Source organism: Meleagris gallopavo, chromosome 3 (genome assembly GCF_000146605.3).
Source record: "Meleagris gallopavo isolate NT-WF06-2002-E0010 breed Aviagen turkey brand Nicholas breeding stock chromosome 3, Turkey_5.1, whole genome shotgun sequence".
Taxonomy (NCBI): domain Eukaryota; kingdom Metazoa; phylum Chordata; class Aves; order Galliformes; family Phasianidae; genus Meleagris; species Meleagris gallopavo.
Genome location: NC_015013.2, coordinates 66,220,871 through 66,233,915, shown reverse-complemented (window position 1 = coordinate 66,233,915; position 13,045 = coordinate 66,220,871).

Sequence of the window (13,045 nt, the reverse complement as noted above, 5' to 3'; positions counted from 1 at the left end):
GCAGATGCACGCTGTTTCCTGCCTGATATCTCAAACAGAGGCGAATGAAACAAAACCAGAGAGAATGTTTGCACGTATATAGGCACGTATTTATCAGTGAGCAGACTCCCATATTCTAACCTAAAGTCAACAGAGCTGTATGTGTCCCCCATAACACAGAAAACCCCTTTGTCTGATGCTGTCCATTCTGGTAACCATTCCCAATCAGCCAGACAGGTGTCAATCAAAGTAATGCCTCTCAGCACAGAGCCAATCTGTCTGTGGTTGCAGGGTTAGAGCCAATTTAATTTAATTTATTGGAGTTGAAAGGAACCTTTGCCTCTGCGACAATGGGTGAGACAGTTTGTAATGATTCTCATTTAATTGATGAATGTAGACTTGGCACTTGACAATTAACCAGACGCGTTAAGACACTTGGGGTGAAATCCCAAAAGAATTTCACAAGCATCTTCATGGTGCCCGGGTTTACTTTTCTACAGCAAGTTCATCTGAGCCTCTCCCAGCTGGGCAGAGCAGGAGCTGCTCAGCTGCGTCCCACGGAAGCAGACATCCGCTGCTCAGAAATCATCTTGCTGTGCAGGCTGAGGACCCACATCCCATCTCCACTCTGTAATCCCACGCAGTCCTACACTACATAGACCTTTAGCAGCTGATGCACCTAAGCATTACTGAGGGACATTTAAATATGCAAAAGCTCACAATGAATTAATCATTCTACACAGTGCTGTTCTGAAGGAGAAATGTTGCTTTCTGGAAACACTTTTGCCTATTTTCCTGGCACTGAAACTTAGCATGTTTCTCTATTTTTTGTCCTTTATGGTTGTGTGATTTATCAACCCACTTTGAATAGATTTTCGCTATTAATTAATGCACATTTTCAGCCCTTCTAATCACATATTGCCCAAGGGTGGTTACTTCAGAGGGCACAGATTTTAATTCCAGACTGCATCATTGCAAGTTTCTGCATAAGTCCCTATGATTTTACCCTTTACCCTAGGAATGCCTGCTGGATGCCTATCAGCTGACCAAACGGAGTGTTTTTTAAGGAAATCTAATCCTGATTTAAAGACTTAATGCAAGTAACTGCATCCTGTCATAAGCTGTTTCACTGGTCAAGATCTACAATTTATTTTTAGCTTGAACTTTTCCAGCCCCGGCTTCCACGTGAGTTGCTCTAAAAGTAATGCCTCCAGCTTATTTCCACGGAAACCATTACAGATAGAAAGAGCACAATAAAACTATTTAATAGAGAAAATTATCAGCTATAAATTACTATTTTTGACTAGTCACCACCATTGGCTGTGTGTTTTCACCAGTGATGAACAAGAACCTGCATGCTACGCTTGTAAAAATCTGCACCATGGAGGTGATCTGCTGTCTCTGTCACCACTGCTGAAATGCATCACCTGCCACCTCACTGTGCTCCCAGCCATTGCTTGGTCTCCATAAACATTCAGCAAGCATCAAAGAATGTCAATGAGTGCCATTTTTTCTGCATGGAGAAATTCAGTGCCACACCTTTGCTTCATCTGCTCTTCCATGTCAGTCACCATTGTGTCAGACTGCCCCTCTGCTGCCATCTGTTACACACCAACAGCATGTAGTGGAATACTGGTAGGAAGGTTCAGTCTCTGCTGCTAACCACCAACATACACCTCTGATGTTGTGGGCCAACAGAATAAAATAGGAGACATGGAGGCATTACTCTCAGAACAGCCCTCATGTCTGCTAAATTTATAGGTCTTTGTTTTCTGAACTGTGTTATTTATAAACCGTGACTGATCATCTCAGAATGTCCTCATTTACAGATTAATTAGATTGTTCTGTAAATGTTCTTATCTTTCTCACCAAAAGGAAAGCCCTCATCCTCATGCTTGTGCCAGTGCCTCACAGCAGAGTCTTCAGATTTGCATGGAAGCTGCGTGGTTCCCTCCTATAAGGATAAAATGCCCTGAGGTCTACCAGACCACCACTGCCCTCTGCCCTGCCTGTCCTGGTGATCACCCAACTGGCACCAGTCCTGACTGCTGCTTCCATTTTTCCATCATCTTTCTGAAGTGCGGCCTCCAAAACTGGGATGCAATTCATGTAATGGCCCCAGTACTGCTGTATTTCTTCTTGGTAATTTCCTGCTTCACCAAGAGTCCCACCAGCTCTCTGTCCCCATGTGTCCAGCAGGGAGCTCATGGTCACCCATGACCCAGGAGGCCACCTAAATCCTTTGCACAACCCCTGATCTCCCCGAAGCCCCCAGTTAGGCAAGATGTAGTCACATAGAATCCTATTTTTCGCTATTGTTAGACAACGTCTTCTTTTATCACCTTAGTCCAGGAGTTTATAATTCAATGCAATTATTCTGAGAGCTCTTCCATGCAATATTTGTAAGTCTAGTTAGCACATTTATCTCTGTTCTGTTCTCTAGTGCCTGCTCTGTATGAAATGGTTTCAATATTGTTTTAAAAAGTGATGTTTAAACTTGTTCTGACATACTTCAGATTTGCTTTACCTCCTTTCCTCCTTTTCCCCACACATCCCTCTGTCTGCTGCCTACGTTTTCTGCCTGCCAGCCTAAAAAGAGATTTCAGAATTTTAAAAATAGCTATTTAAAGGCAACAAACCAAGGCTGAAATGAAATACAGCAGGGAAGAGCTGTTCTGGGGAAACACGGTTAGTTGGAATACGCCAGGGCTTTCCTGCAGGGAGACTGTGTAGCTGTATGGACCTAAACCCACACATGTCATTAGCTGAGCCATCACGGAGAGGTCTGTCTTGTATGTGAAAATAGCTAAATGCAGACTTACTTTGTGAGGAGGAATTCCAGAACCAAATTAATAAGTTTTATTATGTAGTCTTGTGTTTCTATGAAATCTCACTCCTTCATCCTCAGAGTTTACAGGTTAAATCTGGATTTAGATGCCACCGGTCAAACAAACAAAGTCAACCAATTTTGCCCCATAGTATTTAATGAAAAAGAAAATGACAGAAGATCTTGGCCTTTCGAAATAAGCAGCTGCAGAAAGATTAGTGAAGATATATGTATGTTCAGACTGTTCCCTGCAGCGAGGCCAGGGGGCTAGGGGTACATTCATCATACACATCAGGATTAACTCGGCTCCTCTTGTAGCACTGCAGTTCTCACTAAAATGTATCACCACTGACCTACTTTTCAGGAGGCTTGGTGAAAGTCACTCCAAATCTTTCTGACATTTCAGCACCATAAAATAGTAATGTTTTGCTGGAATAGAGCATCTTCCTGAGACTGCACATAGTACAAAGATAAGTCACACAACTGAACACAGAAACTCACCGCCAGGAAAACAATTCTAGTTTCTGTAACATGAACAAACAAACAGCAGCTGGCATTGAAGGCCTTTACTAAAATGCCCTTCAGGAGTTTGTCTCCAAGGGCAGACCATGTCCCCAGAGATCTTATCATCTCTGATGCCTTTGCTCTTCTGCTCTTCTCTTTTTATAAGAAAGTTACAGGTAGATTCTGTGGAATTTTCTTTTACCTTTTTTTCTTTTCCTTCATGCAAAAGACTAGCTTTTAGTAACTAAAAAAAAGGTTTATGTTTATGCAGAATTATGCTACACAGCACCATCTATCTCATTTGAATACTATGTTTCTTGAGGCTGAGACAGCACCAGCTTTCTCCATAGTCCCCATACACTGCCAGCACTGTCCCTGCAAGACAGACACATAGGAGTGGTACTCAGCCTGGGAGCAAGTGCTGAGAGCCTGGGTCTGACATGTCCTGCTCCTTTGCTGCTGGTGGCATTCATATTCCTGGAGCTGAGCATGGGGAAAAAAGCTGCTCAGCATGGCAAGCTTTTGACACGTGGCATTTGCATCCTGAAAGACAAAGGGCCACATCTGGTGCCATCAGGCAGAAAAGCATGAGCTTATTGGGAGCAAATCCTTAATCACTCTCCTAAACACAAGGAAGACTTCTCATAAATTTAAACCTACCAGATTATTATCTTAAGTTCTTTGGGGATTTGCTTCTGATTTGATTGTATTGGCCTCAGTGGAAAGTGGAGCAACATTTTCTCCAGTGATGTTACAAACTTTCAAGTATGCAGTTGTACAGCAGGAGATCTGGTAGATATGAATCTGCTGTATTACCAGCACTGCTATGGTAAAATGAGCTGCTGCACCCCTTAGTCCTTTGGAGGCTCCAGTGGGGTTATTAGAGAGCATGTTTCTGCTTTCCAGCCCTGGCCACACAAGGGCTGCCCTACAAAAGAGGGCATGTACATGACTCCCAGGCAGCTGAAAATCCACATTGATTTGTCTTACCCAGTAATTACATTGGTATCTCTGTGGTAGGGTTAACATGTATAGCCAGTGGGGAAGGCAAGAAAAAGGAACTGGTGAAGGAAAAAAGGACAAAGTCAGCAAATTTATGTCACTCTTAGCCTGTAGGATACGCATATTATTTCTTCCTCATCTTTCTCAGATCTGGTCACCAGTTCACAGCATTGAAAAAAAATATTTAAAGTCATGTGTATTTCTATAAACAATGCTGGAAGAAAATTTATATAAATGATATAATAGGTCAAAAAGTGATCACAACAGCAGCATGCTGAGTGAGGGAGCTGACTGGCTCTGCAATGCTATGAACTGGGGCTGCTGAACAGGTTTTCCAGCTGCTGCTGGAAGGAAGGTTCCATTCGTGCATCCTCATTGCCATGGTTGGAACCACCAGAGGTTGGTAAGGACTTCTGCCCCAGAGGAATCCCATGCCCAGGCCCTGTCCAGGCTGGGGAACTCATCTGCTGGCAGAGGAGTGGTGCCAGGCAGAGAGACACCCTGTCAGGTGCCAACCCAAAGCCCTGATTTTATGAGCAGAGAGAATATTCTCTCTGCTGCCCTACCATGTATGTTAGCGGCAGGGAAACCAGCTCTCACACATCCAGCGTACCACAGAGCTGCCACAGGATGAAACTCACAGCAAGACTGCAAAGGCAGGAGGCAACTGAGCAGCCTAAAGCTTGTAAAATATGGACACCAAAGAATATGATAATGTCTAAAAAGCGTTTGTATCCCATGATATAAACATTTTGTGTTCCAGTGGTACAACTGACCATCTAACAGGTCGCTTGGAAGTGAATTAGTACTTCCAATCCAGACATTCATTCAGCTTACTTCCTTTCATATTTGTCTTGTTACAACAAAAGAAGTAGCAGACACTTAGTGAGTGAATGTTGCATAGTGACACAGGGTAGTGGCTGCCAGGAGTTTAAAGAGAGTTCAGAAAATTGAGGATTAAATATCTTTCCTAACATTAACACTGTGCTAAATCAAAAGCATTACACTCCCTGAATTTGAAATAGATTTGCCTGTAAAACCAAGCAGATATCCTTTGAAACAGAGAGACCTTTTTATCAAAAAGGAAATATTGCCTCAGTTTGCCCAAGGCATGTTTCCTTCCCTAGGATTTGAGAAGGTGGGAAAAGAAAGCAGAAAAATCTTTCATGGAATTTATTTTAAAACATATTACACTTTTGCACTTCAAATAATGACTTTCTTTAATTTTATTCTGCCTGTAATTTTTCTCTGTGTAATGGATTTTGTTTGCCCCTCATTTTAAACACATCCCTGTCTCAGGGTACCTGGAGTATGCATTTAGCTCAGAATTAATTTCTGTAGTTTTAATTAATTACGATGGCTGTATTAAAACTGAACTTCAAGGTTATTTGTAAAATCCTTTTTTCTTACTTGTGAGATACTAACGGAAAGGACAGATACTCATAGCTATATAAATCATTCTCGAGGTCTAAATCACATTTATTAAATTTCTTTCAGGTGTTCCAGGCTTCTCTTCTGATGGTTTGAGAACTCCAGTGCCATCTGCAGAATCCTTATGACAGAGGGAGAAGTGAGAGGAGCAAAGGGGAGCCGGCCCTCAGGTGCCATGGCCGCACATGGGGTTGGGCACACCCAGGCACCACAGCCCATTCCTCTGTAGCCGCTGTGTCCCTGTGGCCCCACTGTGTCCCTGTGGATGGCTCATGCTGCCCACAGCCCCACGGCAGCACTGCCCGCTCCACGGGCCGCAGCCTGTCACTGTTTCACTCTGATCCTTTCAGTTGACCTCCAGCTTCCTGGTGAAGGAGGTCAGAAAGGTCAACTGCTTTAGGCCGTAATCCTTCAAACCGCTTCCTCAGTGCAGCCAGCTGTGAAAAGAATTCATAAGGTGGAGTACTTGTCATTCAAACTGAGCATTTGCTCGGCCCGAGCTCCTCTGCGCTGGAGACCCGCACCTGGGCCATGAATGTGTGTAGTGGGAGGCAGGCCCTGGAGCTCTTGGCACTGACAGTGGTTGCGGTACCTCATCCACTATGTGCTGGCCCTAAGGCAAGGGAATCAACCGTTTACCTCAATGTGAGATAAAGTGGCAATAGTATACTGTTTCTGCTTTCAGTAATTTTTCTTTCGTTTGTTCCTTTCCTTTTTTTTTTTTTGGCAAAAAGCTACTTTTGAGCGTTAATGGCCACCGTGTGTTCAGGTTCATTACTCTCGGCAGGCAGGCTATTAATTGAAATGTGCATTAGTGAATTCAGAAAATGTTTTTTACTCAGTTCCTCAGGCAGGTTTTGATTTGCTTCCAAATGCTCCCTCCGTGTTCTGGCCAGACATTCATAATGGGCTCTGCTATGGCAATGGCTTGGATTTCTTGATGTGTATTTTTGTGTTTTCAAGGATTACTTTAGCTTCCTACACATGATGCAACACAACTTTGTTGATATTGAACACCAGCAGCATGTCTAGAACTTTGCTACAGCAAACTGAAATGGAGAAATTATCACATTTTCATTACAAAGAGAGGAAGCTCACACAAAGCAATCTGTAGATTCAGGCATGATGCTTGTCACTGCCATTAGAAGTCAGCCTGCCATCCTGCTAATTCGATTCAGATGGGGGTTCCTCAAATTCACTTGCTCTATTCTTTCTTCTCAAAAACAAACACTATGATGCTATATGTTCTTGAATAGCAGTTTTAAAAGTCTTGTTGGAATATTTCATCAGTGCAGTCTTCAAGATTTTATTTAAGGTAGCCATGCAAAAAAAAAAAAAGTAGTTAGGAACCATGTATGCATCTTTATTTTTAATAAAGACTTCTCTGACTGAATAGATTTCTAATACTTGTGGGGAAAATAACAGCTCTAATGTGATCTTTTTTTTAAACCAAAACATTTTCTCACTCAGTCACAGCCACTAGCTTTAATTTATTATTTTTGTTCAGTTTCTGAACCATCTCCTACAAGCAATGTTGGAGATGCATCAGTATACAACCTCTCCAGTTTCTATCAACATACTGAAAGATTGATACACAGAAGTTAGTTTAAGGGAAAAAAATCTTTTCCTTTGTTCTATTCAGGTCATCCCCAATGCTAAAAATAAATAAATCCATAAAAATAACAATATTTCTCAGTACTGATTCAAGACAAAAAGAACAATCAATTGCTCCTGCACAGCACTACTGAAGCGCTGTCAGCTGAAGTGCTGCCACGGACACCTGCTCACTCCCTGTAAAAATAAACTGCTGGATTGTGTCAGCAGAATTGATGAGCCCAAAACTCTAATGTCCCATGGCAATAGGATTCCTGTGTAGAAATCTGTTTGTGGAAAACCACAGTGCATATGCCTTGCTCTGGTCCCTTGTAGCTGCACTGTAGAGTAGTTACGGTGGGGTCAGGGCACTGAGACACGCAAAGCCCTGCAAAGCATTCAAATTCACACCAGGCTTTCAGAGCATACGAGCTCATTTGCTAAGTCTGATCTTTGGGTCTGCTTGGCAGACAGCAGCTACCTTATTCTTCTCCTCGTATAATCACTGTAAAAAGCAAACTGTGTGGAAGTGGGCTTCCCCAGTGCTGGCATCACAAGGAATTACTTTGTCACTTTAATAAATTCCTCTCATTTGGAGAAAACCTCAGACCATTGCTTTTGTCAGAAAATAGCTCACTTGCCCACAGGACTGAGCATTAACCAGGATGCAGAGCTAACAGTGACTGCCTCAGACAAAGCGGCCATGCCAGGGGCCACTCCTTTGACAGAACTATTTTATGCACCTCAGCCATAATGTGATTTGTCATTGATTTCAGAGATGCAGCACATAGTCACCCAGGCTTTCACAGGGATTCTTGGCCTGTAAGAAACTTCTATTAGATTATTTAACGTCCTCTTGCCAGTGGCAGTTTCTTACTGCTGTGCTCCTTGAATGGAAACAATGCTTTCCTACTAGCCCCCACACATACCCATAAAGGCCTTTAGAGCCCTTTGTTCACCCATAGTGGCTCGATTTTCAAAGGTGATGGTATACTCAGGTCTTTTCTCTCCTTAAAGAATTACAGCTGCTCAGACCTTTGGAAATTCAAGTGAACAAGGCACATACAGAGGGGTAATTGTTATCTCTGTGGGCAGGCCAGGCGCAATACACTCTGCTAATTAATGCCAAAGCCCACATTAGATGGAGTGGGTGGGTGAGACATGAGGCAGGACAGAGGTGAAGAAGGAAACACACATCAACCCATTCAACGTTTTTTTTGTCAGTGTAAGAGAGGCTGGAGAATGATCCTCAGAGCACAGCATGCCCACAGTGTCACACTGAGTGGCGTAGCTGAGGGACACCAGAAGTCTCACTTTCACCCACAGCGCTTCTCTGCATTAGTCACCCACAGGAAATTTATACTGGTGGAGTTTAATGTTGCATGCTCGTTATAAGAGGTTTGCTTATACTACATACAAATGATAATTAGGGAAATAGCTCAATGTTTCTTCAAAAGATATTTCAGTCTCCCCAAACCGCAGAACCCCGCAGGCTGAGAACTCAGAGTTTTCCCCAATTACTTATTAAAACTTCTTTAACGAGTATTTCTGCATGAATAAAATATGTGGAATTAGGACCACACTACATATTACATAAAATAGGAAATAAATGAGCAACTGCAGCCACCTGGAGAGCTGCTTGCACTAGCAGAGCTTGTGCAGAGTTGGGTTAACATTTAAGTTGGTCCCTAGTGCTGTATCAGTGAGCACCTAAATGCATCCAATGGCTTGCCATTTTGCCATAAGGGGGAAATTTTGTTCCTTCTCTTCCTTTACTGAGTTACTTCTCTGTAACTCAGACCTCTCCCAGCCATGGGCCCTACCTCATTGCTTGTGGTGGCTCTGGAACTTGTCCATGGGCAGCTTCAACTCACTGATCCAGCAGAAATCTTGGCACCTCTTTCTACCTGGGTCACGTTTCTGCTTGGTTAGTAACCAGCATTAAGAGAAGGAATTCTTTGATCCACAGACATCAGAGCTGAAACAGTGGAAATGATATGACTGCTGGCTGGAAACAGTGCTTCCTTGTTCTGGTGGAGATGAACTGATGGCTTAGTGCACACCATCTCATCTGAAACTTATGGTGTCTGAGCACCTCAATCCACTATAAGCATCCAAAAAGCAGTTCAGTAAAAGCACTTGCTTTCCTCCAGTGCAGCTCAGGCCATGCATCTAGTCAGAATGTGATACTAAGGCTGCCTCACAAGATCCACTGCTTCTCTGCCAGCCCCATCATAACAGATGTTGGCATGCTTTCACCTTGAGCTGGACCGGGAACGGATCCAGCTGAAAAATAACCTCTTCCTCCAGCTCACTTAAAAAGAGTCACATAGGAACAATGCGGGACAGTAGAGGGCTGAAAAAAGCGTCAAATGGGCTTCTCCAGGGTACAAGGTGAAGGTGGAACTTCACTTGGGATAGCTGCACGTTGGTGCTGCTATCCCAAAATGAGACCAGACAAAGGCTGGGACTTTCATCAGTTCTTACACCTTTGCTTCTTGGGTTAGCCCAGCATGACTAATTGCTACCAACAACAGCCTTTGGGCTGAAGGTTAAATTAGGCACTCAATTTTTCCTGATTCTTCAATGGGAAAAAAAAACAAAAACAAAAACTAGACAGAAGTGGCTGAGATGTATGTACATGATTCATATTTTATTCACATGTGATGGTAACTGTGAAGTTGTATAATACAGGTTACAATGAAGGTTTTCAGCTGCCCTTCCTCTCCTGCTCCCTTATGCTATATTTTACATTCTTTTGTTGCATTCTGCTCCACGCTAAATTATAAGGCCCTTGTGGCAGGGACCACATCACTTATGCACCAGTGCAGTGCCTCACATAATGGAGCTCTAACAGCGACTGGGGCCTTTGGGAGCACCTGTCACAGAAATGACGAGAGGGAATAGTTTCACTCTTGTGGAGTGCAGAATTAATCATGCCTCAGAGTGCTTGATTTTTGCTAGCCTCTTTGAAGGACTCCATCGCTTCCTCTTGCCTGTGTGGGTCCTTTCCCTCCACTGCCTTTACACACATATGGACACGTGCATATGCTGTGACTGCTGGTCTTTCCCATCTGTCAAGAGACCACTGGACCATTCCTCTCCTTCATTCTCTCCATCTCTCCTGTCCTTTTGCTGATGTGCTGAATAGGGCTGCAAATAATGGTTAGTTAATGAGCAAACCTCAATTTCTCTGATTTTTGTTTTAAAGAAAAACTTATATTAACTCTTTTATCCCAAAATACAGGGAAAGATGATAAATTAAACCAAATGGCATTTGAGGCTGGAGCACCAAGGGGACAGAGGGGGTGGAAGGGGAAAAAGGAAAAAGCAAAAGACAGCTGCCTTTGGACATGATGATATTTGTGAGTCCCTTCCAACTGAGCTATCCTATCCTATCCTATCCTATCCTATCCTATCCTACCCTACCCTATCCTATCCCAGACTGTTTAGTAGGGTCTGTTGTGATAGAACAAGGGGAAATGATTTCAAGTTTAAAGAGGGTAGATATAGGTTAGACGCAAGGAAAAAGTCTTCTACAGTGAGGGTGGTGAGGCAGTGGAACAGGTTGCCCAGTGATGTGGTGGATTCTCCATCCCTGGATACCTTCAAGGCAAGGCTGGAACAGGCCCTGGGCAATCTGATCTAGCTGTGGACGTCCCTCTTCATTGCAGGAGAGTTGGACTAGATGACCTTTAAATGTCCCCTCCAACTCTAAGGAATCTATGATTCCATTCAGTGATTCTATCCTATCCTATGTATGGTTTAGGAACATTGTTAGTGGACATGGTGGCAGTGGGTTGACCGCTGGTCTTTCTAGCCTTAATGATTCTACAATTCTATGATTCTACCCTGTCTATCTCATCCTCCCCTATACTATTCTCCTTTGGAACTGTGTTTGATTTTGTTTACATTTGAACAAGATTACAGGCTAAGATGCAAATATAGATTATTGTGGTAATACCTCTGTTAATAGTCTATGTGGTGACCCTTGTCTAACAGCAGATATATAGTTTTTATTTAACAGGGAAGTTTTTGAACTAATGGAATCTAAGTGAAAGAAGCAGCTAGAGGTCTGGGAGCTTTCACATCAGGTGGAGGGAGCTGTAAAGTTCCTACTGGCTTCACATGCTGGCATGCTTTGTACATCCTTTGTGAAGGCTTGAGAAAAACTGCTGAAGGGGAAAGCAGCTAGAACTTTGGCTTCATTCTTTTTGAACCTATACACTATTGTTTTCCTACACAATTTTCTACAAACCAACATGCAGTTTCACACTCTAAACTGAAAACCTTACAAAGGCACCAAATGGCCATGATGACTCTCCAGGATTTGAAGGAACATCGGAAATTCTTAGGCAGAGCTGGAATGTTGGAGGACAGAGGTAGAACAAAAGTGCTCAGTGAAGTGGTTGATCCCACTGCAGTGACAAGATACCAACACAGTTGGGTGGTAAAGTCATCCTTACAGTTGGTCTCGCTGCAAAGTCACTGTGTGGGATATGGGTGCAGATGCAGGGGGTTTCACAAAGTGTGGATTGGATGGGAATTCAAGAATGGCAGGCAAAGGAAAAAAGACAACAAAGTTGGACAAAACAACCACGAGGTCAGGTACAGGGCCTTGGCTATTACAGTGGCATGTGAAGAACAGAGAAGAAAAAATACCACCAGGGTGATAAAACGCTAATAACCAGCCTGGTACTGCAAGAGCCAACAATTACAGCTAGGATAACACATATTTTGTGGCAGGGGCCATGTGGACAAACCGAGGTAGGCTGGACTCTGCTTGACACAGACTTGTTGGGCAAAAAGCTTAAAGCATGTTTGGGAAAAATAAGCAATCAAATCAGCAAGGGACCCACCAGCTGGTAACACTGTAAAATGACGTGAAGAAAGGATGAGCCCTGAGGATTCATTGGATGGATGTACATGGAGACGATACACTGAGACATAACCTTGTCAAAGATCATGATGCAAATGCTGATGGTGCTGCTGTATTGGTATTGTTTTAATTATTTTTATAAAAGCAAACCAAAAGTGACCAACCAGAAACCACCTTCCTGCATAGGTAAGCATCAAATGCAGACTCAGGCTCAGACCTGGAGCAAACCACAGACGTGACATACATATGTGTTACTGCAAAATAGAGTATGGGGTTTGAGCGTGTTCTCAGGAAGTAAGAACCTCACTGTTAGCCCAGTCCTCCCATGTGGGTGGAAACATGCAGCAATTGTGCAATTTCTCGAATAATTCTCCAGAGATCTAAGTTAGGCATTTGCTTTTGCAGCCTTTCCTGCCTTTGCTGCTACTGTACCTTTCACTCAAAGCCCTCGTGCTTCCCTGCGTGATGGAGAAGCTGGTTATCCCTTTCACCTAAAGACCTTGTTACATCAAAAAGCCACCCGTAACGATCTGGATGTCCCTTTTATCATAATACCTGTCTTTATTAGTCATGCTGGAATTAAAAAAAGAAGAATAAAAGGAAAGGAAGGAGGACAGGCAGCCCGCATTCCTCCTTGCCCTCCTTTTCCCAGCCGGCCCCCGGAGCCCCCTCAGCTACACCGCGAGGCAGCCCGGAGGCAGCTCTGACAGCCCGGGGTGCCGCACAGCCCGGAACTGCCGTGCCCGCGCCCCCGGCCCCGCAGGACGCCGTGCCCTGCGCAGCCTCCGCAGAGCAGCGCTGCGGTGCGCGGCGCGCAAGGGCCCGGGGAC